Source organism: Anser anser, assembly GCF_964211835.1.
Source record: "Anser anser genome assembly, chromosome: 7".
Taxonomy (NCBI): domain Eukaryota; kingdom Metazoa; phylum Chordata; class Aves; order Anseriformes; family Anatidae; genus Anser; species Anser anser.
The window spans coordinates 20,554,792-20,581,579 of NC_139727.1; the positions used below are offsets into that span (position 1 = coordinate 20,554,792).

The 26,788-nt window shown below is 41.8% G+C and overlaps 1 protein-coding gene and 1 long non-coding RNA gene across 9 annotated transcripts in view; one reads left to right on the forward strand and one right to left on the reverse strand.

Annotated features, from left to right (window-relative positions):
• Window positions 1-26,788, forward strand: part of SORBS1 (sorbin and SH3 domain containing 1) — a 120,858-nt gene that overhangs the window by 11,028 nt on the left and 83,042 nt on the right. The gene's annotated exons all lie outside the window — the stretch shown is intronic.
• LOC310902836 lies at window positions 16-26,785 on the reverse strand. The gene is made up of 2 exons (XR_014587034.1): window positions 1,373-26,785; window positions 16-720 (listed from the first exon to the last, which is right to left on the reverse strand). It is a non-coding gene; the product is annotated as an uncharacterized lncRNA (long non-coding RNA).

The window sequence follows — 26,788 nt, forward strand, 5'->3', positions numbered from 1 at the left end:
TTTCCACTATAAATAACTTGTGGTGTATCTGTTGCCTTTGGAAGGAGATTTTGTTTGAATTGTTTTATTTTACATTTCCTGTTAACTGTTTGAATCTCTTCTGAGCGATTTAGAAATTCCTGCCTAATGTTGCACGCTGAGATTCCCTTTGACTGTATAACTAAATGGGACTTACTTATCTCTACAGATGTTGTGTCCAAAATAGTTTTTTGAGTCTCCTTTTTCTTGTTTTTTTTTTTCTCTGCTAGCTGAATGACTTTAAAAAAAAAAAAAGTTAAAAGCCTGGCTGTGTAGTTTTGTTCAACGTCTAATCAGTTGCTCTAATTTGTGCTGAGAACATCTGCTTTGCAAGTTTCTGTCCCCTTCCACAGCAACACAATAATTTCTCTGTTTTCTGTATGCTTTCTCATACTGAATAGAACTGAGAAAATGGTGAAAGCAGCAGTACTTCTGTGTTGCCTTTTTTTTTTTTCTGGTTTTCCTTCAGCACTAGATTACATTCACTAAACTCAGCAAATAGCAGAATTCCCTCTGGAGTACTGGGAAGCAGCCCAAACTCACTACAGTTGCATTTCGCTGGACTGTTCTTGTAGCAGGATTTGCTTTTTTCTCTCTCTCTTTTATGGTGTGCTGAAATTCTTTCTGTTGTAGCTGCATTCCTGATTGATTCCATTCTCAGATAGGCATCTCTTGCCTGTGAAATTTCCCCAGACGAACATCCTGAAACAAAAGTAAAAAGGATGCCATGTGTGTAACTGCAAGTTCAAGTTGAGAAATTCTTAACTAAAACTCAGAGTAAAATGAGCTCAACTTTAAGTCTACTTAAGAGGTGTTAATTTGGACTGAAAATGTCTTAATTTATCAGAAAATTGAGCCTGACATGAAGCCTTAGAAACTAAGTTTCTAAAGACAGATGCAGGTCATTATGGGACTAGAATAAAACCAGAAAAAAAGACCGAAGATCCAGCCCAAATATCAGTCACTATTCCTGCCTTACAGTCCAAGTGTCCACATACTCACACCGACTAGGACTTTTAAAATGAATTCTTCCATATTTATATCAGCATAACCAGAAGAATCTAATCTTAGGTCTCATCTAAAATGTTTTAACTGTGATAGGAATTACTGAGTCAAATCGTTGAGTTTGGTGTGCTGCAGCTGGAACCTTTTAGACCAGTCTCGGTCTAGAACCAAACCCAAATATTTGCTTTTAGGTAGATTGGGGTGATAACTGAAGATTGTAACCTTGTCTCTCTTTCCTGACTGATGCTGGTTTTAATGTTTCCATTAGGTATATTTCATCTTCTTGCTTAGTAACTTCTGGTAATTTTGAAAGATTGGAGCTATACTACATGATGTTTCAAATGACTACCTGCTGCTGCTCCAAAGAGGAGCCCTGCTCACCAGCACCTTCCAAAGCACCCTGAGTGCCTTCCCAGTCCCCCCATCTGTGACTGGAGACAGCTGTTAGTGGTTTGAGCTCAGGAGGCTGAACAGAACTGAATGCTGTGCCTCATGTCCCTGTTAAGTTTTCCCAGATGATTTCCTTGAGATTTAAATACCAAGTTTGCTATTTTAAAGCATTCTGAGGCAAACAGGCCAACAGAGGCAGACACTTGGAGAAGGAGCCAGAGCCTGGTTGCTAATAGCTGTTAAATCTCCTTGTAGAGAGCTTCCAGTCTGTTCTACAGGAGGACTCCCCTTGCAAAGCTCCTCTGAGGTGTCCAAGTGGTCTCCAATTATAGAAAATCCTCTCTCTGTTATAACCTGTATGATAGCTTACTGTCCTGTACAGCTATCAGTTCCTGCCCAATGAGAGAGAAAATAACTGGGCACAGCAGCTTGGGAAGTCTAGCCTCCCTATGGCAGATGAAAATTAGTTTTGGCAGTGAACTGGGGCTCACTAGGAGGAATAAACTGAATACCTAGCTCTGCTGCACACGCAGTGTGATCTCTAGCATGTTATTTGATCTATCTGCGTCAAATTTCCCCACCTGTGAAAGTAATAATGCTTTATTTGTCTGTGTTGTTTGTATCAGCTATGAACTAGTCTGATAAGGACTGCAGTCCTAAATGTCCCTAGCACTTCAGGGATGGGATGTGACTGAACTATTAGATACTGCTCTAATAAAAACACTGAAATATGAAAACAGATTCTTTGAGGTAACTGCATTATCTGCATGTATCCATATAGAAAGCATTTGCTGAACTGAAGATCTACTGCAAGCCTTATTGGGAAAGAATTGCATCTGTCACACAGCATATCTATTTTACTTTGGTTTACTTCAATTAATCGGTAAAAGTGAGGTCTTGGTTTCTTATTTTTGATTTCAAGTTCTGGTAATATCTGAATGGAGGCAAGCACAGATGTGTGTTGAATGTGCCCTATGAGGCAGGCTGCAGTGATGTTTAGCACATGAATATGTTTTAATGTACCATTCTAAATTATTTTTAGATTCCATTGGAATCTGCTGGCTCTGTCTGTATGTGGTAAAGATACCCCAGGGCCAAAACTGTGTAACTCAGGGGTGTCCTGTTGTACAAGAAACCCCATATAAAAAACCCTCAGTTTCTGAATTCCAAAAATTGTGTTATGAGCTTCCAAAACTCTTAAGACCTACGTAATTTTCACAGAGAATAAACCATGAGAAACAGAGAAAAGCTAATTTTTTTGTTTACCTCTCATCATCTTGCCATGTTCGTGAGAAGCTTTTGGCACTCAAATCTGTGCTAACCTGTTTTGCAGCTCCCTCTCAGATGCCTCTTCAGAGTTTTTATTCTCACCGTGTCCTGTCAATTTCTTTGTGACTTAATTGCTTTCAACTCTGTTGATTGTAATGGTGAGGAAAAAAGAACAAATTAAGCAAATACTGGATAAACAGAACAGATTTGAGCCCCCCTTACCAAGAAAGGAAGAGTAGGTAATATATTAAAAAAAACTTGTAGAGAACGTGTTTAAATATGATTTTCTGCATGGTGTGTGGCTCTTTAAAGATACATACTCTTAAAGATTATATACTTTATGAAGAATAGAGTATTATCTGTAATGATGTACTTTATTGTGGATAGTGTTATGTAGAAGGATTGTTATCTATGAAGTACCTAAAATGTATGGGTGGATTTTGCCTTCAGTTTACTTGGTATTCTCACTCTTATGAACTTATTCATGTTGTGAATTGGGGAATGGTTGGAGTCAGAGAGAAGGTGGGGTTCTCAAGTGAAGTAATCATTAATGATGCCAGTGGAAATCAAATGGCACTAGGAATCACTTTGGACTAGTCTTTCTCTATGTTATTCATCCCAAATGTTTCTTGTAATTGGGTAAACACAGCCCTTCTGGTGGGGATCTGTGTGGCTGCAAGTGCTGGCATGGATCAGATGCTATAATGAGGACCAGAGATTGAGTTCACAGCACTAGAACTGAACTCCAGAGTAAATGCGTTTGAGATTTATTCTGGGTAGAGACGGGTAAGTGGAGTCTCTGCTGTTGAGAAATGCTACTGTGATTGAATTGGCATAAATATTAGCCAGAGTGTTTCAGGAGCACATAGCAAGTAAATGTCAAAATCCTGTTGTTTTTAGGGTGGGGAGACTGAATAAGTGCATAGTTTGTACATGGTATTGATTTTTTTTTTAAGTGCTTGAAAAGGAGATTGGTGGTTTTAGTCCTGTTTTTTAATTGAGAAAAAGAGGTGCTGTGCTGTAATGTGGAGGTAGCAGAAGGCAGGGAATAAAGCTCGGATTTCCTGAATCCCAGTTCATCAACAACCTCTTTGAGAATCCAAGTCCTGCTGAATTATCTTGAGGGAGGAAGCATGATGCTGAATTGTGATTACTTCGCAGCACTCTGGGAACATCCCAAAAGGTTTGAAAGTTGACTGTTAACAGTCTGTTTTTCATACAGGTAAATCTTGCTGATGTGTGGCTACACATCTTCTAAAAAACATGGAGGAGGGAGAAGAAAAAACATAACAATTGATTTTATTTGCATATTACAGTAATACCAGGAGCAGAATATTGTCCCTGTTAAATCGCACATGCTCATGGGTAATGTCATTTGGTTGTCTGAGCTTCCACATGACATCTACTGGATCTTTCCTCAGCACATTGTGTTGTGATTTTTTTGCTGTTGTCTTTTTCTTCCCCTCTGATATGTTTGTTTTTTTTTATAGGGAAGTTGAAGACTGCTGTAATGCTCTCTCCATTAAGACAAGTACTGTGAAAAGAATTTGTAACTTTAAATTGTTAGAGCTTTTCATATGATCAGCCACTCCTAAAAATGGCAAAACATCACTGTTTCATGCATGCTGAGGGGTTGTAAATAAGAAACTATCCAAAAATACTGTAGCTCTTGGCAGGCACTATAATATTTGGCAGGAAGTTTGTCTGCAGATAACACACAAGACTACTACTTTAAACGTTGGTTTCTTTTTTTCTTTAGTAAGATCAAAAGGTTTCCCACAGTTTTTGGCATAATTTGTATTTGAACTGTTTGGGGCACATTGTGTGTAATTAAGTTTAGGGACTTGTCCAAAACCTCACATTGTCAGCTCCTACACATAAATGGTAACTCATCTATCACATCTTCAGTAGCAAGGGGGAGCAGGCTGTCTCAGAGCCATTTAAAATGCTTTGCTTTCATATTTGCCAAGTTCTTTTATTCTCTGTAGGTTTTAATGACTCAGACTCTGAAGTCTCTTCCATACATGGTTAAAGTGTAACTGCTGCTTGGAGGTGGAGGGGGAGGATGGAGGGAACAGCTTACTAAACTGATAGCTTTAAACAAACTTGGGTGGTTTTCTCAAAACAGCATTTTGATCCCCTCGAAGTCAGATGTGTATGTTCACATAGGGGGCATCTGCGTCTTAGCTTCCAGCATGACTAATGGAAGTAGGTCCATGTACAGTGAATGCCATGTATTCGCATACAAGAGTAGCCAGCTTTAATCCTCTATCCAGGCCTATCTGAGCAAGGAGCCTTTTCTGAGGTGGTATTTCTTCCTTCAGCCTTTCTGCCTTCATCCATCTCTTACTCACACCCTAATGAAATAACTTTACTGCTGCCATCTTCTAACAATGCACGCCTTAGTGCAGACAGCACATGGGAGCAGGTCAGTAATAGATGGTCGGCAGAACTGTCAGGTCACATGTATTGCATCTGTTTCTATTTTTAAAAAATCCTCCAACATAATTTAAAATGTTATGTTTGACTTACTGAGCCCTCTTCAAAGCAAGAAGTGTATTCAGGTGGGCTGGTCTGCAATATTGTTTGCTTGTGTCAGACAGAGTTGTCATATTCTTCTCTGTTGCAAGCCTGTTGTGTCACATTGTTCAAACTATCTAGCTGTTGTGGGTAGGAATTTCAGAAGTATATAGCACAGTAAAATCTGTTCCTATTCAAGCTGATGGAGGCCCAATTCTTATTTCCAGTAAGGTTTCGTTATGGTGCTTGGCAAGGTCAGGATCCTTAAAACCAGGCTTTTTGCTCTGCCAGAGGGGTATAAAGGGACCCCATGCAAATGCAAATCTGGCCCTGGCAAATTTTCCATTGACTTCAGTGAAAGGAAAACTAAACAAATGGAGCAGCTTTCTTAAAACTTTTTGTCCTTCATTTCCTGACTGTTAAAATAGGCCTAATAACACATACTTATCTCATGTAATTTCTGTAAAGCTAAATTAATGTTTGCACAGCCATCTGAAGTTGTCTGGTGCTATGAGTGTCAACTAGCAACACCAACTTGAACTAATTAGTCTGCTAATCAGTGAAGTGTATATGGTATATTTTTGTCTCCTTTAGAAACATTACCAAATTCAAGTCATTTAGTTTTATGAAGAAAAACAAAGTATTGATTATGAATTGGAGAGCCCAAGGCATGGTGTGGACTTGTGATGTGGAGGGTTTCTGTCCTGTGCTAACCATGCTGTAGGTCAGAAGACTGTTATTGGAAGCCAATTTCTGTCGTAACACTACAACAATCCATCATTTGCGCATGGCATTTTGTAACAGATCCTTGCTAAAGTTCACAAAGATACGAGGATCAGTGTCTTCTAAATGCCACGGGTATTTTGCAGATAGATAATAAAGCATTTTGTTACTGAAATGAACTGCCTTTTCTTCTCCCGTTGACATTCTGAAGCTCAAATTAATACCACGCCCTGTAGCTCAGGATAACATCGCTCAATTCGTATTAAAGTGCTAACAGTAAATAAAAAATGTATTTTAGGGTGTTCTTGTTACGTGATCTTTTTGCATGAGCAGTTGTTAGGTAATTTAAGAAACCACTATATTAAGCATTGATTTAATATGAACACAGATTACCATACTAAACAGATGCCTGAAAACCCTGTGATTGCGAGAAAAATCCTTGGTTACATGAGTAATTGCTTTGCTGTTGGTGAAATCACTCATGAAAAGGCTGTTTGCATACGATGGTGCAAAATCACATCCTAAATATAGAATGCACCATGGTTATTCTGTGGAAATGGGGGGCTAGTTGAGGTGTAGGGCTTTTGCCTTCCCTTCAAATAAGTGAGTATGGTGCAAAATTGATTATGATCTAAAATCTTACTTCAGGAAACCTCTCATTCCACTTCTGTTCCTTAGTGCTGTCTCTGGATTTACATGATCAATAATGTACATAAATCTTTCATGGGCTTAATCTGTATTTCCTTTTTCATGGTGGTATACTTAATCTCTTTCAACATTGAAATAAACAGGATCTGCCAGAGTGGATTATTAAATACAGCTAACAATATTGACTATTTCTGGAATGCAAACTGGTTTACCAATAGAAAAAATTAACTGTGGTTTGTGAATATGGGTGTAGTAAAGCAGGCTGAAAATGGGTGAATCACTGCTCTTCCAATAACTGCAGATAGCTGAGAGGGCTCCTTACCATCTCGGATGTGCAGTGCATGTAAAGCATCTTGTTTCTAAATGCATTATATTTTATCAGCTACGATATTTTATAACTGATACAGTTGTCCAGATCTCCCAGTACGCTGAATGGGCTGTATCCAGGAACCCCCAGTGATGAATAGCCATGTTTAAGGGTAAGGCTGCAACCAGGGTGCGCATTTCCTCTGAGGAATCTAGACCCAAATTCTGCCTTTAAGGAAAGAGCCCGGACCTCACCTGTATCAGAGCAGGGAGGGGTGCTGGGACTTTTGAGTCTCATTTGAGCACTCAACTGCACAACCTGTGTGGGATCTTTGGGAAGGTGAAAGTGTTATGAAATTGCTGTTTTAATGCTCAAGACTTCCATCAATGAACTGTGGGCATCTGATTAGTGATATTTAATGTTACAGGATCCCAAATATTCCATCATAGGCTGGTCTATATTTTAAGTACAACCCAATTTACAGTCTGGAATTGACACCTTCAGCTGTGGTATTTGTACTGTGTGTGTGGTTGTGTCCAAACCACATTGCTGTCAAAACACAAACCACAGGTTTAAAACCCACAGCTTGAGGTCTATTACAAGCTGACACAACCTGACTATGCATTTACTGTTCTTGTAGGAAAAGACAACAGCTGTTTGTCTGTTCAATGTTTCCTTTTTCTTTTTGTAAAGGGTTAAGTATCTACATGTAGCAGGGAATGAGGGGAGCCCTGCAAAGAGGAGCTGCTGCCTGGGTGCCATGATCTAGGTCTAGCTAGTTGCCATCATCTCAGCTGTTCCACTTGGGCCTGTGACGGGGCGGGGGGGTTATTGCTGTGCTTGCTGAGGTGAGGTAAATCTCTTAAACTGGGTTCCCAGGCTCTCTCTGTAGTTAGCAGAGAAAGAACAGCACTGCTGTGGGGTGCTTCATTCCAGCTTGTATGCATGCCTTAGGACAGGATGACTTGTCCTCTGCATTTGTCATTTGCCATTGACTGCAGAGGTAATGGTCTAAAAGGCTGACATTTCTTTAGCTGTCCTGAGGTGAAGTGGATCCTGTCGTTAAAGGATTATTTATCCTTTGTTTGTGCATGCGGAAATGTCCGTTTTTAGAATCAACAGAGTAGTGAATTGTTTTCGTTGTTATCCTGAGTGAGGGTACAAAGTTCGTTTGCAAGTCGCACTTTGACAATGCTTTTTGAAGGGGAAGGGGACGTGGATTCCTGCTGCTAAAGAGCACTGATTGGCTGATCTTGTTGGGAAATAGAAAATAGAGGATTGCAGAGATATTACACCTGCAGCAGTCAGCAGGATCTAAAACTTCTGAAAAAATAAAACCCTGGGAGTTTAAGGCTACAAATGTTTCAGATGTGTGGTATGTTTGGTGGTTATTTAGAGCCAAATGGGATTTTACCTGTTTGCCCGCGTGAAGTTGTTAACAAGGAATAGACAGTTTTGCTCTGAACATGTCACATAATTGTTGTGAAAATTTACTGTTACTAATTTCTGAGGTCTCTAGTGTTCTGTCACTGTATTACTTTATTCCATGTGGCTCTTAAACTATTCCATAAATATTCTTATTATAAGGAGGGCCATCCTCATGATGTTAGGTTAACTAATATTTATATTACACAACATGCTCAGCATCAGCTCTTTTAACTGCTGTTGTAAGGTGCTGCGCACATAACACCTTTGCTTAAAGATAATATTAAATGAAAAGTTGCTATACCTTTTGTTTAGTTTTTTTTATTTGCCTATCTTAACAGAGTAGGGAGGAGAAACTCTTCAGGTTTACCTACTTGTCTTTGTGTTCAGTAAATACTTTGCAGGCTGAAAAGGAAAAACTGCAGATCTGTGTGAAGATGAAAACTGAATGCCTGCAATGTGAGGGGAGCTCAGTTCTAGCAAAGAACAGAAGTATCTGGAGGAAGTTAGGGACAAAGTTGAATCTGTCTAGCAAAGTACAATGGCACTTGCTTGGTGTTTGCTGCCTCAGAAGCCATCTGCAACTGCAGTTTTATCCATGCCAAAAGTTATGGTAATACATAATTCTGGTTAGTGGCACTGATCATGTGCACAGAGTTAAATAGCTGCAGGAGTATATTCTATTTCTGTGGGTTTTTTGAAACCTGGACCTGCTGGAATCCAAGCTACACCAGGGATTCCTTAACAAACATCGCGTGGAGAGATCCAGGTTTTCCTTTTGGCAGGGGGGCTGGCATACTGTTTGTTTTCCTTCTGTCAAGGGTGGGAGAAAAGAGATGCAATATGATACTGTCTGTGCATGTCTTCTCTTTTTGGATTGATGGAAGAAAAAAAAAAAAGGACTAGTTTGATTGCCAAACACACTTAATTCCTTTAGTCACAGGCCTCGTACCATGGGCAGAAGCAATGTCAAATCCCACTTTCCAGACAGCAATGTCAGCCTCGCTCTGATATGACCCAAGCTGTTTCCTGGTGGCACAGGTTTGGACAGAAGGTGCTGTCGTGCATGTGTGGTGAGTTCCTCTTCGCAAGGCACTGGGCAGCTAATCTGGGGGAGACTTTTGTTCACTCCTGGACCAGTTTCAAAATAGTGTTCTAGTGGGATGGTTACCACACAGAGAGCAGCTCTCTTTGGAGTCATCCAAATTTTGTTATGCTGTTTACATGCTTCTCTAGGCACATTTGTGGAGTGAGTGTGACTGTTGAAGGGTGTCAACACTTCATTGTACAACCTTATTAATTAACTCTTAATATCTTGATCGTAGACATGAATTCCCAAATCACACTGGTTATTTAGAGAAACAGCGTGGAGAGGGCTTGCCCTTTTATTAAGGATTCCCTTTGTGCTTTGGGAGTCTATTGGCAACTGATTACACTGCATACTCAGTTCATGTGGCTGCTTGTGACTTCCTTGGGGACTTCAAAAAAGTCTCATCCTGCCTGTGCTCCAATTTCTGCATCAGTGGAGTGGGAGCAACACTTGTATAGTCACAGTAATAGAGACTTCTCAGCTTAGAGTTGCTGTGAAGTTGAGATGACGTGCTATAGAAATGCATCTTTTTTTTGACTGAAATGTGGCATTACCATTCCCCTCGTGGTTCTTGGTATGAATATGCCAGGGCTTCTGGACCTGTAGCAGTTCTCTTATTGCCTCACAGGACAAGTTCCTGTTATTTGTAACAGCATAGTTTCCATTTGTCATGACAGACTATTTCTAAGCTTTGCTCATAATTTAGGACTGGCTTATGTCACTTTATTTGTCTCTATAGATGTTTTCATCAGAAACTAAATCCAGATGCAGTGGGTTGGCAGTGAATCAGGTTGAACTACCCAAGGTTTTGCTGAGACTAAATAAGGCTTAAATATTTTTGTTCTGTTTCCTCTTCACCTTACTTATCATGCTGGCATCGAGAGAAGCATGTCTGCTTTCCTAAGTGTTGATCACCCTTCTGCATAGTCAGTAAGTGCTGTTAGCAATGTTTAAAATACAAGTGACTTGTTGATGCAAGAGAGAGACAGGGGTTTGAATTGCCAACCCTCCTTGTTTTGGCAAACCTATTAAGATGTCAAGTAGCTTGTATGGTGGACAGGGTTGGGAGATCTGCAGTAGCACAGCCCTGACATTTGGAGCTGGCAGCCAGCCCTGAAGGTAACAGTGCACTCAGTCTGTTCTCACAGCGACTCTCCTGATAGGTCTATATCTGGTAAGATGCTGCTGCTGGCAATTTGCATGGCAATTCAGACTAATTCCCAACAGCATTGTCACCTGCCGCTATTTGTAATCAAATACTGCCTCCCTGCATCTCTGGGTAATTACCGTGTGTGTTATAAGATGTGCTATAACATCCCACATTCAGTAAAGAGCATTGTTTTAACTTTTGCCTTCTGCTTCCTGAAAAGCATTGGTGGAAGCCAACTTTCTGCAAGATGTGGCTACCTCCAGCCCATAGGAGATATCCTTAGTTTCCTGTGCACAAGAGCTGGGGGTGAGGGATGGCTTACACCCAGAGGAGGGTGTGTGACAATACTGCTTTAGGGGCACTGATAGCCCAAAAGCCCTCATGTTAAGGCAGTTTGATATTGTCATTCTTTCAGAATAAAAGCCTCAATCTCCAACCCCTCAAACTTTAGTCTTGGAGCAATAGAAAGTGCTGTTCTGATTCCTAGCAGTTGAGTCAGTGAAACAGCATGACTTGGCACCTAGTTATAGAAGAGGTTGGGGAAGGCTGTTGCTTGCCAAATATGCAAAGCGTTTCTGTGATTTACTTCAGCTAAGATGTGAAACACATCCCACTCAGCCTGGGCAAAGGAGGAACCCTGGGGCTAGCAAAGTGCAGGGATTTGAATGGCAAATAGAGATCGAAAAAAGCTGTGGACCCCCAGGGAGTTGCCTCGTCTCCTGCCTGCTGGAGGTCAGCCTGTGGTCATGAGAGCACTACCTCTGAACTAAAGCCCTAGAACAGCTCTGTAACGTGACGCAGTGTAAAGATGAGGTTCATCATGAGATGAGAGTTCAGGCTTCTCTTGCCAAAGAGCCCCTGTAGTGCTTTGTTCAAAGGCAGATACTATTGGAACTTCCTGGTGCAGTTAGGGCTTGTTGCTACTTTCCTGCTGGTAGGAAGATCTCTAATTTGTGATTACAATTTAGTTATGCATAAGGATAAAATGCCAACTGTTCTGGTCTTGTTTTCTTAAAGCTATTACAGGAAACATCTCAAACACTGCAAGTTAATTAACTGCAGACACTACTTAGTTACCACTATTAAATCTGTTGTATTATCATCTATATATGGACTTCTGCGTTCTGAAAGCTGTAAGTTAGGATTTGTCCTTTTACTTATCTTAGGCTTGCTGAATACTTTCACATGAATTATGCAAATGGCAAGGAGAATAAAAGAAGCCAGTATATATCCAAATTTGGTTTACAGAAGTTACTGAAGTAGAATTTCTTTGTATTTCAGAATAGTCTTCCAGGAAACACATACCAGTGACTTCAGCAAATCAGTCTTCTATGGAAGATCTCATCCTGTACCATTGAGATAATTCACTTCATGTAGTCTAAACTGCATTAGAACATGTTTAGTCACTGACCTCTTCACTGAGCACATGTAGCATTCCTCTTTCCTTGTTCCTACATGACAATACTCTGATAGCAAAACAAGAGGGGATTAATTTGTACAAGAAGTTAGGCCCACATGAAACATATGACTGGTATGCTGTGACAGAAGTATGTGTACTGTGAATGTAAGTTATGGAAAAACTGCACCTTCTGGGTGTCGATGATGTCACCTCCCTCTTTCTCCCGGGGGGGCGGGAGGGGGGGGGAGTGGAACAGCAGGATCCCAGTGCATAGCTACAACTTCACTGACACGAGCTTGGTAAAGTTGGTCATGGATCTTGCTTCATCTCAGCAGATCTATTTTCCCTTCATCAGATTGCTCTCTCTTCATGGGTCCTGTTGTAATAAAGATGACACTTTGTTTCTTTCACATGGAGCTCAAGAATTCATTTACATACAGCTGCCTAATTTTTTTTGCTACAATGAAGCCTTAGGGATCTGCTTCACCTGAAAATTGGTGAATGTTTTGCCATAGAGTTTGTAAATTCGAGTCCTGAACTTGGATGATTTATCCTAATTGCATCATTAGCAAACCCAAGAGGTGTGTTAAGTGCTGCCTCAAGGGGGCTGTGAAAAGTGATGGGCTGGTCTCAGGAATTCTGGTATGGAGGTGACTGGGGTGAAGAGAAAACTGTATGAACAATCTCTGTCTATTGAGCTATTTCCATGGCATGGATGCACCTCGGTGGTCAAAGTAGTGCATAGTGCTTTGAACTGTTAAAGAGTCTCCTTGGACCTGTTTTGTGGAATCCTGGCTGGAAGGAAAATGAGAACAAAACCAAACAAAATTTTGAAGTGTCTGTCTTAATAAAATGTGGGAAAGGGGGAGAAAAATTTTCATAACTATCGTGAAAGCTTGTTCAGATTCTCTTGGCACGTGATACAGCTGGAGGTTTCTATACCATATGTGAGCCATGGAGAGTTCAGAATGAAATAGTTCTCCTTCTAAGGTCAGAATGTGTTTCAGAAGTAAAATGTTAGCCATGAGTGCACATTGCAAATAAATATAACAGTTGAACAGAGTCACCTTTGCTGCTCTCAGGTCCTGTGGATTTTAGCAGCTGAGTAACAAAGAACTGAGTCTGTAATGCTGGCTGGCTGCTGCTATTGATCTTTGGAATGGAAATATCTTCCTAACTCATTCCAATCCTGTCATGCTGGAGCAGCCCTGTTTGCCCCGATTACAGGGAAATGTGGTGGAACAATGCTGGCTAAGGCTTGCTGAGATCAGAAGAACAATGCAGTGGAAGTTCCCAAGATCCTGGCAGTTTAGCTAATGGACATCGCATGTCTTGTGGTTTGCTAACTAAACAGATGTTCACTTACAAAAAGACAAGTGAGTACCTTGCTCTTTTTAGGACAAAACCAATAATGTTTGAACAACTTGTTGAAAATATTTTGGCCAAGTGTCCTTATAACTAGCCCAGTTGTGTTATAATAAAGCCAAGCTCTCTATTATCTGAATGGATGGGAAGGAAAAAAGTATTTGTCATCACATTATGGGCTAGATATGAAGCAGTGGAGTTACAGATCTTCTGAAACGGGCTGCTTTTACTGTGAAGTCATATTCAAAAGGTCTGTCAGCCCCTGCTATTCGGATAAAATTGTGTGCTTGGGCCAAAGCATTCTCTGCTTTTGAATGAATGGCCAGGCTCTGTGTATCAGCCCCTTGGCTAGGTCAAGCAAGCTTATAGGGGAGTGTTTGCCAATTTCACTGCCTTTGTTAAAAGGAGCATAGGTAGGATTGATGATAGATGAGTGAAGGGGATGAGAAGAGAATTTATCCTTTTTCTGTTGGTATACTTGTTTCTGCACAGCACTGATATGGTCTAGCTTGTGAAGTTCCATGAAGCCAAAATAGTAAAATGTGAAGAAGTGCATGACAGTCTGCATGAGCTCTGGCATAGGGTTAGTACAGAATTCATCCAACCAAGATGTGGTTTCATAAATGGCAGCACTGTCTCAGACTGAAAATGTTGACTTGGATTGAATGTATAAACATTTGCAAAGCCATCAGTAAGAGTAGTAGAACTTTACACAGTGCTGAATAAGAAACGAGCTGGGTTTGATCTGGGTGTTTGTCAGAAAAGTTAGGCTTGCATGTACTTCTTGCATTTCAACACATTTTCATGTTTTAAAAATAGAAAAATGGAACAATTTCATTTCAGAACCATTTTGCAAATCACAAGATTACTGGATAACTTTCTCAAAGCCCTGCAACGGTATCCTTCGTCCCTTTTTAAATTCTGCGACCATATTTGACTGTTTTGTCTGAGCTATCCTAGACATCTGTTGCGTTTGTCAGGCGCGTGGTTTTGTCGTCTCTTGGCTCCAACATGTAGTCTGGCGTATCTTTTGTCTCTGATTTTTTTTAATGATAAATCTGAAAAGTTTATCATTCGAGTATTTGTGAGGTGTCCTCATCTCTCAGACATCTAATGACCATATTAGGGAAGCTCTGAAAGCCCAGAGAACCTAGTTTATAGGATTAGTTCTGAAAGTTTAGCATGCTTAGAGAATTTGAAAAACAACTTGACTTAATGGCTTGCATCTTATGCAAAGCTGTAAACAAGAGCAGAGTAATCAAAGCTTGGCTGATTCACCAACATGAGGACTTTAATAATATCTCACGGGAAATATGAGAAACGTCCAGTTAATCATGTTCATGGGTAGCAACTATTCTGACAAGTGACTTCTTGGAGTAGGTACAAAGGTACGTACATCATGCTGATCTTTCACCATTCCAAGTGACACCCCTAAAATGTTGGGGACCACTGTCATGGTGCAGAATGAGAAAGTTATAACCACAACACCCATGCTTTCTTGTAGATAGAGAAATTCTGTGATGTATTCTGCACAACATGAGAAGGTATGCTCTATTCTTAACTGGATTACCACTGTCTCCCATCCCCTGGGATATTTAGCTATGAAATCTATGTGCCTCTGCATTTTGACAGTCTCAATGCATAGAAGCACCTTTGATGGACAAACAAAATTGTCATGGTTAATTCATTATGATACAGATAAGAATCCGTTGGATTTTTAAAAAGTATACCAGGATTTTCTATGCCATTTTGATTTTTTTCTTCTGAGCCTTTAATACTTTTTTCAAACTTATTTTCTGTAGCCGCAAAGAGGGCTGTGGTTGTTACATATTCATGTGTTTCTTAAAAGTAGAAATTAAGAAGGCAAGGCCGAGAAAAAAATAATAACCCTGTAAGAATGGAGGTACCTACTCAGCAAGGTGATGGTGCCATTACTGTGCTCTTCTGCCGTGGAAGTACAATGCTCACTCTTGCAGAAAGTGCAGGTAGTTGTCAGCTCTGGAGGATGGTGCTGACAGCTTGGGTCTTCAAAGGTGATAAATAGGGCCTCTATGGGGAGCTGAGTCTTTAGGAATGTGTGAAGTAAACGGTGCCTAGGCCTTGTGTATATTTACATTAGGAATACCTATGTGAACACTTAATTGATCTCACCTGGAGACCCTGAGCAGCCTGTGTTGTGCCCTGGAGCGCAGTGCTAAGGCTGCTATGTAGCAGCCAGCTCAGGGCTCATGCACATCTCTGCGCTGTGTGGAATAGACATTCCCAGAAAACTTTTTATTTAGTTGAAATATAAATTGCTGGTTACTGCATGAGTTACAGCAGCTCAGATCTTAGAGAAAAACAAACAAAAACAGCTACCATAGGAATTGCAGTTCAAACATAAGAGTTGATAAGAGTTGGCATGACTGGGCCTCTTGTATTCAGTTCACATCCTACTTTCAGCTGCTTACTGTAGTTTGACTTCACAGGGAGGAAAAAACCCCTGGGATAAGGGTACAAATTCTGTTTTGTGCCCACTGTGATGTAAACTGTGGAAGGAGTTGGACCCAAGGGGAGCTACTGCTAAGACTCCTATGCTGTCTTTTCATGGAGCTAGATATGCTCTTGTGTTTCTCAAGTCAAAGCTAAGCAAGGCGTGTTCTCCTGGCATGAGAAGAAAAGGACAGAGCTTCCTGCCATACATTCGTAGAAGGCAGATGGGAAAACAATGTCCCCTGTTAAATTTAACTCTCCCTTTTCTTGAGCTTTTGGAGTTACTGGATATGTTAGACCTCAGTGCAAAGAGACTGAAGAAAACCTCTGACTTTTGTCCAGGTTTGCTCTTTTTTTAGTGATGTCTGGCACCTGGCAGGATGCAGCAGCAATCTGAGGCACTTTCTGCTCTGTGCCTGTGCATGGGAGAATGATGGAGTCCAACTGGGGATTCCTAAATCCAGCATAGCCGGGAGCACCAGCGTCATCCTGCCCCTAGAGCACTTGTGCAACGATCAAAGGGAAGCAGTGGCTCCTGAGAAATGTCACCAAGTACTTCAATTATTCTACTTGGCATCATTTCAGCTTCTTATTTTGGCACTCCCCTCCCTTGTCCTCTGGTTCTGGAGGTCTTTGCATTAAAACAGGATCTGTTTCCCAAGAGAGAATGGTCAGAGCATGCTGTGAAGTCATGTGCTTTAACTTTGTCATACTGACACTTCAAATATTGAAAATATTCAAATATTTTTGAATCATCATAGGGATTACCCCCCACCCCATAATTAAGAGATTTCACTTAAAGAATCGTAATGGGTTTTAGTCTGTCATGAAAGAATATGTTAGAATAACTTTCATTTGCCTCCTGGTTCCTGATCCATTCTGGTTGTTCAAGTCTTTCCCTTCATCATGTCAGTAACTTGTTGTGTTTGTTCTGGGGACTTGTTTTTTCTGTGCATTTTAGTTGAAAGCTGAGATTCTTGTGCAATCTTCTGTTTCCATCAGGTGAGGCTTTATGAAAACATCACACATTGTAAGATCTGACAACACCATGCTAGATGTGCGGTGCTCAGAGGTGTATCGAACTGGGAGATGGCACTTTGTGCTGTGCCCATTCTTAACTGAGAGATTTTATAAGGTTTAGAGCAGATCATAATTTCTTACAGGCAATTCTGGACAGGTTCAAGCTTAGAGAATTCCCGAGAATATGCTTTAGTTAAAGACTGGATGTCAGAGCTATGTGAGAAGACTTCAGTATTTTTGCAACAATGCTTTGGAACTAGGGCAGTTGCCAAGCAGGGGAAGCTAAGAATCTGGACTGGTATTTTAGCACCAGGCCATTGCTGGAGACAGGGTGGTTTTTCAAGCCAGTTTATAAGAAATGAATCTCTGTCAAAGTCTGCATGCTTTGTGGTGGTCTGAGTATGAAGACCAAAGATGGAGTGTTTTGGTCTTCATCTTCATTCGTAGCAGTGGACTGAGTCATTGCTGGGACAGATTCTAGGGGGAGAAAGGCTGTTGAGCTAAAGTAAGCAACTTGCTGCAGTGCTTGTTAGCTTTCCAGCTCCCTGGAGGAGTAGAAATAGCAGTTGCTGTACCAGACTTTTGCTGTAGGCTTTCTTCTTGGCATTGGTGCAATCCAAAATTCTTCAGAAGAGCTTGAATCAGTGCTCCCTCAGAGTCTGAGCGCCCACCTCACACAAGACGATTTAAAGACCAAACAGGAATTTTACATCCTTTTTAATTCTGACTATGACTTGGAAAATGCACACTCTGCCTGAAGGTGCAAATACAGGATGGCAAATGGAATAGAGAGCGATGCCTTTGAGCTGATTATTTCTGTAACTCTTCATGTAGCTCTCCCAGCTGTAGGTATTATTTATGCTAATAAAATTGTCTAATCCTTTTTGAAAGCCAGTACAACTCTAGTATTCCCTCCTTGCCCTGTGGTAATAAATTCCTCAGACTGATTTTATGCTGCTTTATTATAATTTTAATAAAAGAATATCAATTACATTTACTGCCTTTCTATAGCATGAAACAGGATAAATCAGCACATTCCAATCTTGCTTCACAATTATTCATTGCTTTACTTGTAGCCTGAAATCAATCGGCTTTTCTTCTTTGCTTCTGTCTTTTCCAGCTAAATATTCCTCTAATCTTTCATTATAACGTCAATGTATGTTTGCTACTTTTGGTCTCTTGAGCATTAATTTGACTCAGCTGTCTAATCTTTTGAGGTTCCCTGTTATTATTTAATTATACACTGGTTAGCGAGTCAGGTTTTCTGGGTGGCTGCTCCGAGAGTCTGCCTGGGTCCTGGAGCACTGCGAATCTCAACCCAGGGAGTGATGTGGTCCCCAGGAGTTCAACAGCTTCCAGGTACCTGCTCTGGGGCTGCTCAGCCTTTGCTGTAGCAAGCCTAGTTTTTCCATTCCTCACTTTCTGTGCTTGAAATGAGCAGAAATTCTCTTAAAACATGTCTGTGGTGCAGCAGGGAGCTCCGCAGTCCAGCAGCAATCATAGCATCCTTGAAAACCCTTCCTGCATTTCCCCTTTCAGAATCCTGTAGCAATACCCTGCAGTATGTGGTAGATGTAACCCAGAGTGTTCTGAGAGCTGCTCTTCATTTGCTTTTTAAATTCCTTGAAAGGCTTCTTAGCAGAAGTTTCTTATTGAGTTGTTTTCACCCATTGTAAGGGGGCCTTGCAATTACTGTAACCGCAATTGTACCTGATGTCACTTTGCCAGCTACTTTGTCACTCGCCGTGTTCAAGCATAAGATGCAGAGTTGGCAGGGAATCTCCTGAGAATCTTTCACATAGCACTTACAATGAATTTTCTTTTGTGTTCTATATAACAACATCAAAACAGCATGAAGTTTAAAGAAATATGGAAATGTGAATTTATTCTTTAGAACAGGAAGCTTTTTTTCTGTATTCCTGGTATAGACCCTTAGCATTTGTTCTTTGTTTTGTCAGGAGCAAATCATGTTTTAGACTCTGGATCTGAGTCTAATTTTCTCAATTAGGAGAGCAACAAAGATAAAAATATCTTATTTACTAAGTCTCTGCAAAAATTAGGCAGATATATGAACAGATGTATGCAAAGGTCTGTAAGCATGTGCACAGTTGAATAGAAGCAAGGAATGAGGCTTGCTGCCATAAGACACAGTTGTGGTTTTATTCCAACATGGAACTTGCATAGAGAAGAAGCACAGGGGTGTTTCTATCAGTTATGCAGCTCTTGGATAGTATATTTGTACTAGCTTCTCTGTGAGCTGATAGTGACCCCGTGCAGTGCACTTTTCCTTTTCTTGTTTCCATCTGTTCATCTTTTCAGTTTCTCAAATGACTGGAAGCCTGCTATTGATTTTGAGATGCATCCTCTGTTTGATGTATATTTTATACAGTGACCTCATACTGGCAGAAAGAATTATTTCAGGACACCTTCAGTCTACCCTTAAATAAAAGGAGGATGTTTCCAAATCACTGCAGTCTATTTGTAACCTGCTGGGAATACTTGAACTGAAAGAGAATCACTATGGCCCTAGTGGTTATTGATCTTCACAGAGTAGGTTCTTCTATTCATGGAAGAATTCGGCCACTTTACACCAAAATATAGAGGACAGAGTATGATAGTCTTTCTCTCGGTGCATGCACAGCAGCACCAAATTGTAACGGTTGTTTCTGTCTAGCCTGTTGTGATTTCATTTGCAGGCAATGCCGTCACTGAATTAGATCCGACAGATTCTGCTCTGGCAACAAGACATCTGCCTGACATGCCCCATTGCTCCTGCAATCCATAGCAGAGCCCTCCCTATGCCATTCCACTGCTGTATTTCTCATTTCCATCTGTTTGTCATTCCATTGTTCCTTGAATCGTGGAGAGACTGCTATTGCTTTTGAGATGTGTCATAAGCTTGTTGTAGGCATTTTCTTTCCTTCAATAGCCCCCTTTGCCAAGCAGTGCAGTTGAAGATACAGTAAGGGGAACTGACAACTTACTCCAGCTGTTCTGCTCAAGCAAATGCCAGTGGCTCTCCTGCGTGTCTCCCCGCTCTCGGTCCGCATTGATTTTCTGTTTTTCTTGGCAGAAATTCTGAGGCCCATTATTACAGCCACTTAAAATTAAGGGGGCCTCTTCTCTTGAAGTGTTAGAACAAGAGAGGTTTTACCATTATGAGGATGAGGAAAATAAGTGCTTGTACTTTAAAGGATTATTGATATAAAATCTAAGGCCAAGAAACTTATTCCTGTTCTGAATTCTGTATGCTTCATCTTTTCTGTGTTCATTGAGATAAAATTCATTACCACAGTTGTTAGCTATGAAAAATTATATTCACCGTGGAGTTAACTCATGCGGCTGGATTTAAAGTCCCAGCTTTATTTACAGCCACTTAATGTTTCTCTCAACCAGTGAACAAAGATTTTGTACCCTAGGGCTTAAAGTGATTTGCAGGAAGGTCAGGTAGATATAGAAATAGTCTTTCTTGCACAGTGCTGTTGAGATGCAAAGGGAGGGAGGCTGTGGGAGCAAAAGGCTCCTGCTTTCTCTGGGGATGCCAGGTGCTGGTTGGGGCCACAGTGTGAGTGCAGCCCGGCTGCAGCCTGCACAGGGCTCCTGCACCCCAGAGCTGTGGCTGCTGTCCCTCCCCAAGTGCAAATACCTCTCTTCCTTATGGCTAATCTTCCCGTGTGCCCCGCAGAGCCGTGGGTGGAGAATCACAGTCTGACTGCAGCATTTTCATCCTTGGCACCCAGCCCTTTGTGAGCGGTGTTGCACATGGTGAGGAAGGCATTCGCTGCCTCTTTTCTGCTGGTGCCTCCTGCCCCAATCCCCCTCCCCCAGGCATTTTTACTGTCTCAGCTGTTTTGAACCAAGAATGGTGAGCTTGACCTCAGTGAGATTTTGTTGTGCTTTTTTTCTTCCCCACCCTCCCTGGTATGTACTGGCTATTGAGTCTTAGAGATCTGTAATCGATGCCATGCCCAGAGGCCAAGTCACTGTGTATTTGACCCTTTGCCTTGGTCATTGACCCACATTTCATTCAAACGCATTGGTAAACAGTGGCACTTCTTATGTCTTTAAGATTCCCATAACAGGCAGGGAAGATTAGTTCTGGAGGTATCTCCTACTATCTTGGGGCCCGGGCTGCCTGCCAGCTCTACTTCTTGAGGAGTAAGTGTTTAGTTTGAGAGTGAACAGTGTGACTCATTCTCCACCTTGACATGCTGTAGTACATGTAATGAGTGGTGACTTACATGAGGGTGCACTGAGGCTCTGCTGGAGCCGACTGAACTTGGGACACTTTAATCTCACATGTGGAAAGAGGAAATGAGTTAATCTGCAGTTAAATATAGAGGTGCTGAAAGAGGTGGGAGTGGGAGGGGGTGATTCTAATCTCATGTAGGTTGGGGTCAGGCAAGAGTAACCTCTGTATCTGGATGGTATTACTCTGCAGTAAGTCATAAGTCGCCTCTGTGGAGCTGACAATATTAGCTAATGGAAAACGGAGACAAAGTGAGAATGCGCCCTGAGCTCTGGCGTCGCTGCGATACTGTTCTTTCAGTTCAATCTCTACATGGTGCTGACAATTTTTCTCTTTCAAGAGGTAACCACTGAATTACAGGGGTAAGCAACTGCACGTCGCTAAAATTGTATCTCGAGGACTAAATTTAAGAGCTGATACACAGCCTTGGTTCTCTGTGACCATCATGAAGATGTACCGTGACTTTGTTCCTTTATTTCGCAGTGCATGTTTTTCTGATTGTTCCTGTTCTCAGTATTGAGCTGGGGATGCAGAAGACTCAAGAAACCAGGGCTGTAGCACTTAAGTTTTTCTTGTTCTAATGTGGTTTCCTGATCAATGAAAAGTTCCTTGAAAGATAATGCTGTATCTGCCCTGTAGCTATCCCCTTCTCTTCTCCCTCTGTATGCAAATAGGGCCTTAAACTCTGCATTAGACTGTGAGCTGCCACTGGTCATTCTCTACATCCAGTTTCCTGTATATGCACTTGTTAGGAAGGCTGTGTTATTGGACCCATTACTGGTGTATATTAGCTGCTTCCGAGCAATTTTTCTCTACGAGGCCTACCTAAAAGACTGCCATGCCTGAGTAGAGAAGGGTCTTATGTACTGAGTTGGCACTGCTGACCAGAAAGTGTGTACTGCCCACACCGCTAGGGAAGAGGTGAAATGGATCTTGCTGACTCACTTGGGTGAGTAAAAGCAGGCCCTCAGACATGGGCTGAACAAACCTGAGAGGAATTTCAGTGGCAGTTAAGTGTTGCTGCTTCTGAGAAAGCTTGAGCTAATGTGCCATGTGCTGACAGTGTTTCTTCAACACAGTTGAATCCCAAATAGTCCGTGTAAGGAATTTGTGTTTGGAGGCCACATACTATATAGGGCATGTTTGCTGAGCAGTAGGTGAGTGAAGCTACTGGTTTACATTAGCTCTCTGAGGTGAAAGGTCCATCAGTTAGAGGAGTTCAGTTTCATATTGGAGAAAATCTAAAACAGCTTTTAGTGATCAAGATCTGCCCTGGAATGTACTTGTGCCTCTTCTGTTGATATCACTGGGAATCATATGCTTTCACAAGGTTTGGCCTTGCATGCAGTTTCATAATATCATCACTGTTCTTTTTACTCTTCCTTGTGGCCCAAAGCAATTTTCTGTGAGTCATTCAGTCCATAGACCCTGAACACTGGTCATCTGATATGGACTGGCCTTATGTCCATGAGCAGTCCATATAGATGACATACAAACAGCTTGGTAAAATCTAACAAACTATCCAAAAGTTAACAGCCGATAATATTGGAGATAGCTGATTATAATTAGGACTGAATCAGCTTGTTATTGACAAGCTAAAATGTTTCCAGAATCTCATCTTTGCTGCATTAGCTAAGGGCAGCATTTTTTTGGATGTGACTTACTAAACTAGAACTCGCATGATGGAGTGGCGCAGATAAGATGCTTTTAAAAGATGCATTGATAGCTGTTCTTATCTGAACCACCAGTCTTATGACTTCCGGAGTTGAACATGACCATATGAGACCAAGGACAAAAATAATTGCTCTGGCTGAAGATGTTACTCTCGTCTTCCCTTCCATGCTCCTGCTTGTTGCTATATTTGCTCACAGCTTTACCAGCTGCACAGTACATGTGAGCAAAGTCTGCTAACCTCCAGCTGATGGGATGGTAACAGGCACCTTGTGATGGAAACACCTTCAGTCTCTCTAGCTAGGCCCAAAAGTTGGGTGTCTGCTTCCAGCCTTGGAAGAAGTATGGACTAGTGAAAAGCATTGTGCTAGGAGTCAGTTTCTTCCTGGCACTGATCCTGGTGTTATGTGATCAGGGTCAAATCACTCATCTATGCATGTGTTTCCCCTTCATCCGTCTTGTCCGTTTAGATTCCTTGGAAAATGGACTGCCTGTTCTTACGTTGGACAATGGCAAAATAAAAATATTGTTATCCTGCTAATCTTAACAACTTCAAGCAGCTCTTTTCCGAAATGGCTGTAGAAATGGCCTTTAAATCTGAGTATTGTTTTTTCTTTACAAACCTTTGCTTTTCCATTGCAAAGCTGGCCCCACACTGATGTTTGATTGTTTTCATTGCCATTGTACTTGCTTTGATTTTGCAGCTCAGTGCGCAAAGCTCAGGGCCCTGTACAAACAACATGAAGTCAAGCAGGGTCAACCCCTTTCTCTTTTTACCTTGGAAACAATGTGGAACTCCTGTGTTTCTTTTGCTTGGCACCTCCAGTTCTTGAGCTTGAGGCTCTGTGTGTGTCTGCTGCCCTCCTGTAGTGTTCAGGTGTGAGATCACTTGGACAGTGTTTTTCCATTGCTGCCTCCTAGGGGACAGGAAGCTGTGCCGTCTCCTTGGTGGTTGCTGGGGCTCAAGCTGTGAAGAATGGAAAAATCAACGGATAGCAGTGTGCTGAGCAGCTGTCCATGTCTGCAGTGGATCAGGTGTTACCTGGGTTCACATAGGCTTGTCTTGCTGGGTTATGCTTGGCCGCTGTTTGGGATAGTTTTCTTCTGTTTCTCACCTCTCCTTTCTGCTTTTGGCAATGTTCCTTTCTCCATGGAGATGTGGTTTGAGTGAGTGTGTCCTGTGTCCAGCCTTTTTAAGAAGTGCCAGGTTACTGGTTGTTGATCTGAGAAAGGGAAGAAGAGCTGGACAGTCTTATTTTGTGCAACCATGGTATGGTCAAGCATTGTATCAGCCCTCAGCACAAATAGAGCAGCCTCGAGAAACACTTGTAAAATTGCGGAGCTTGTTGCTCTTGTCATTTCGGCTCATTCCCATCTTGTTTCTGCTATCACCTTCCTATGTCATCATGAAATGCCCCCTAATCAGGTCCAGGTACTGGGACTGGCTGAGGTTGTACTGCAGTGTGCCATAAGCAGCAGTGATTTATTCAATTAAGGTCCAAATGTTCTAAACTTGAGGAGTGTTTAGACTTTACCATCAGTGTTAGATTTTTGTTTTAGATATTTATTTTTTCTTCCCCTCAGTTTGCTTGATTTCAGCACTCCCCTGTTACATGGCCACATACACTCGAAGTACCTGGGTAGGAGCCCTGGCGTGGTTACGTGTTCCTGTGTGCTGATTTTGTGGCTGGCCCAGTGGCTCAGTTGCTGTTGGGGGGCCTAGCAGCTGTTCACACAGGACCTGTCAAGTAGCTTTTGCACTATTCAGTGCAAAGTCTTCCAGCAGACTCCTTCAGTAGACTCTTCTGTTACAGCAGAGATCAAATTCTAACAGCACATAATATAAGAACATGGCTGGAGTCTAACAAAATTAAAATGTTAAAAATCATCTCTGCACTGTCGGGTTCACTGGCAGGAAAGGGAGCTTTGTCACTAGCTCTAGTGGGCATAGAGTTTGTCCAAGCTGAATCTTCTTGTTAATCCTAAATTGATTTTTACCAAAAATAATTTCCTATGGTTCTCCAGTAGCCAATGTGAGGCATATTTCCAAGGGGGGACTTTGAATGTTGAGCTGTCTCTTCAAGACTGGGACACAGAACTGGCTACAATCAGTGTCTGTGTTCCCGCATCTTCCTGTGCTCCGTGGCTGTGTGCCAGGCGGGAGCCTTCTCCAAAGCAGCTCTTAGCATCAGAGGAGATCCTATCAGTCGCTTTTTGTACCACTTATTCTCTCCTCCCCCTCTCCACCTAGCTGCTAGTCCTTGTGATGAGCAACACATTCTCTGCTTTGGGCAGCTTTTGGTAGCTGGGGCTCAGGCCAGCTTCAGACTTCTGCCAACTCACAAGGACAGGTCAGGTTGGGAGAGCAAATAAATGGTAGTTTGTGCCAGCGTGGCAGCTCCTTGTCTCCCAGTAAAACCAGACTTGACCTTGCAACTGGAGTGTTAACTCTTGATGCGTTCTCCAGACAGCTTTATAGGAAGCTGTCTTCCCAGTGCTATCAAATAATCCTTTCAAGTGTGCTGCTTAATGTAGGGAGATATTTGGGTACTTTCATCTATCCCTTTTTACCTGTTGGAGATGGAGAAATTAATAGGCTGTCCTGGACAGAAAACTGATTTGTTTCATCTTGTGTCTTCCTAGAACTATTCCAGTTTTATTGAAAAACTATCTTGATTCTTCTAGGTTCGTTGTTCAGGATGTCAGTGGTTCCTTAAAGAAATCATGAGCTTCTTTAAAGTTATTACTGGCACTCTGTGAGCATGTTCTGAGACGGCTCCCAAATAAGATTGCTGCTAGTCTGAGCTTTTGCCTCTGACCATCACCTTCTGTTTTCTCTGTGTCAAGTTCATGCACACCCTGTACAGTCACGAGCACATCCAACCTGCAAGGCTCGCTGGCTGACAGACTGGTGTCATACCCAGCCCTTGGAGGTTCTGGACCTGCATTGCTTGTCCAAGGAAACGTGATTCCACTGCCCTCAAAGCTTGGTTAAAGCACACAGGGATTTGCTTAGTCTTCTAATGTGGGCATGTAACTTGGTCAGTTGGTCTCCTCAAGTTCTTTATAAAATTATTCTATACAGGCAAGTGCCAAGAAGGCAGCGGGGGGGAGAGGCTGAATTGCCCACTGGAGAACCCCCCTCTCCATTTAGTGCAGAAGAAACATAGGGAGACTGACGAGTTCAATGCAATAAATGACATGATTAAAGTTGAGTGGTGTCAATATTTACCTTATAAATCGACCTGCAAAAACAGCTTACTAAAGCCAGGCTGCTGTTAATGTTATCGAGTGAAACAATAAAGCTGCACAGCCATCTATCAAATCAATGTCAAACCTAACCATTTAGATTTAATGGTGGACTGGAGTTAAATTGTCACATTTAGTAACCATCAACATACTAAAAGGGAATTTGTCCTCTGCAAATTCAGCCTCTGTGGCTGTCTGTCTAGCTGTATACCCTAACCAAGGAATTTGTCTGAAGAGAAAATGATGTGTGTTTCTTAGTGCGTCTCTCCTTCTTTCTGAGGGTTTTTGCTCCTTGCGGCAGGGAGTTCCCATCTTACAATTGTTGCTACCCCAGCTCCCAGCCTAGGCTCTGTATCAGACAAGCCTATTCATGCATCAGGGATAGCTGAATAAGATGTGTATTCACTCCTCTTTCTCTGCATTTTGCGAACAAGTATATTAAATTAAGCTGATATCAGCAGTGATTTACATCAGTAAATAGACTGTAGGTTGTGGGGAGGCGTGAGTATTTGTGCTATTCAGCTGTCCTTGCTGCTTGGGGGGATCTACAGCAGAAAGGCAAGAAAGCGGATGTGGTTTCAGCCTTCCCCGGAGACAACCCAAAACATCAGTTCTCACATAAGGGATGCTATGATGTGGATCTGGGCAGCCTGCTGCTTATGCTAACTATGCTTCCTGCACGGTGAGCGGAGGGAATTTTTTTTCCTAAAAGTAATGCTATTTCTGTGAACAGCTAATTGCTTCAGTACAGACCTCTCTGTAGTTCTGTTGAGCAGCCGGACCAGTGGCAGTCGTCTTTTCTTCCCGTTTACCTTTTG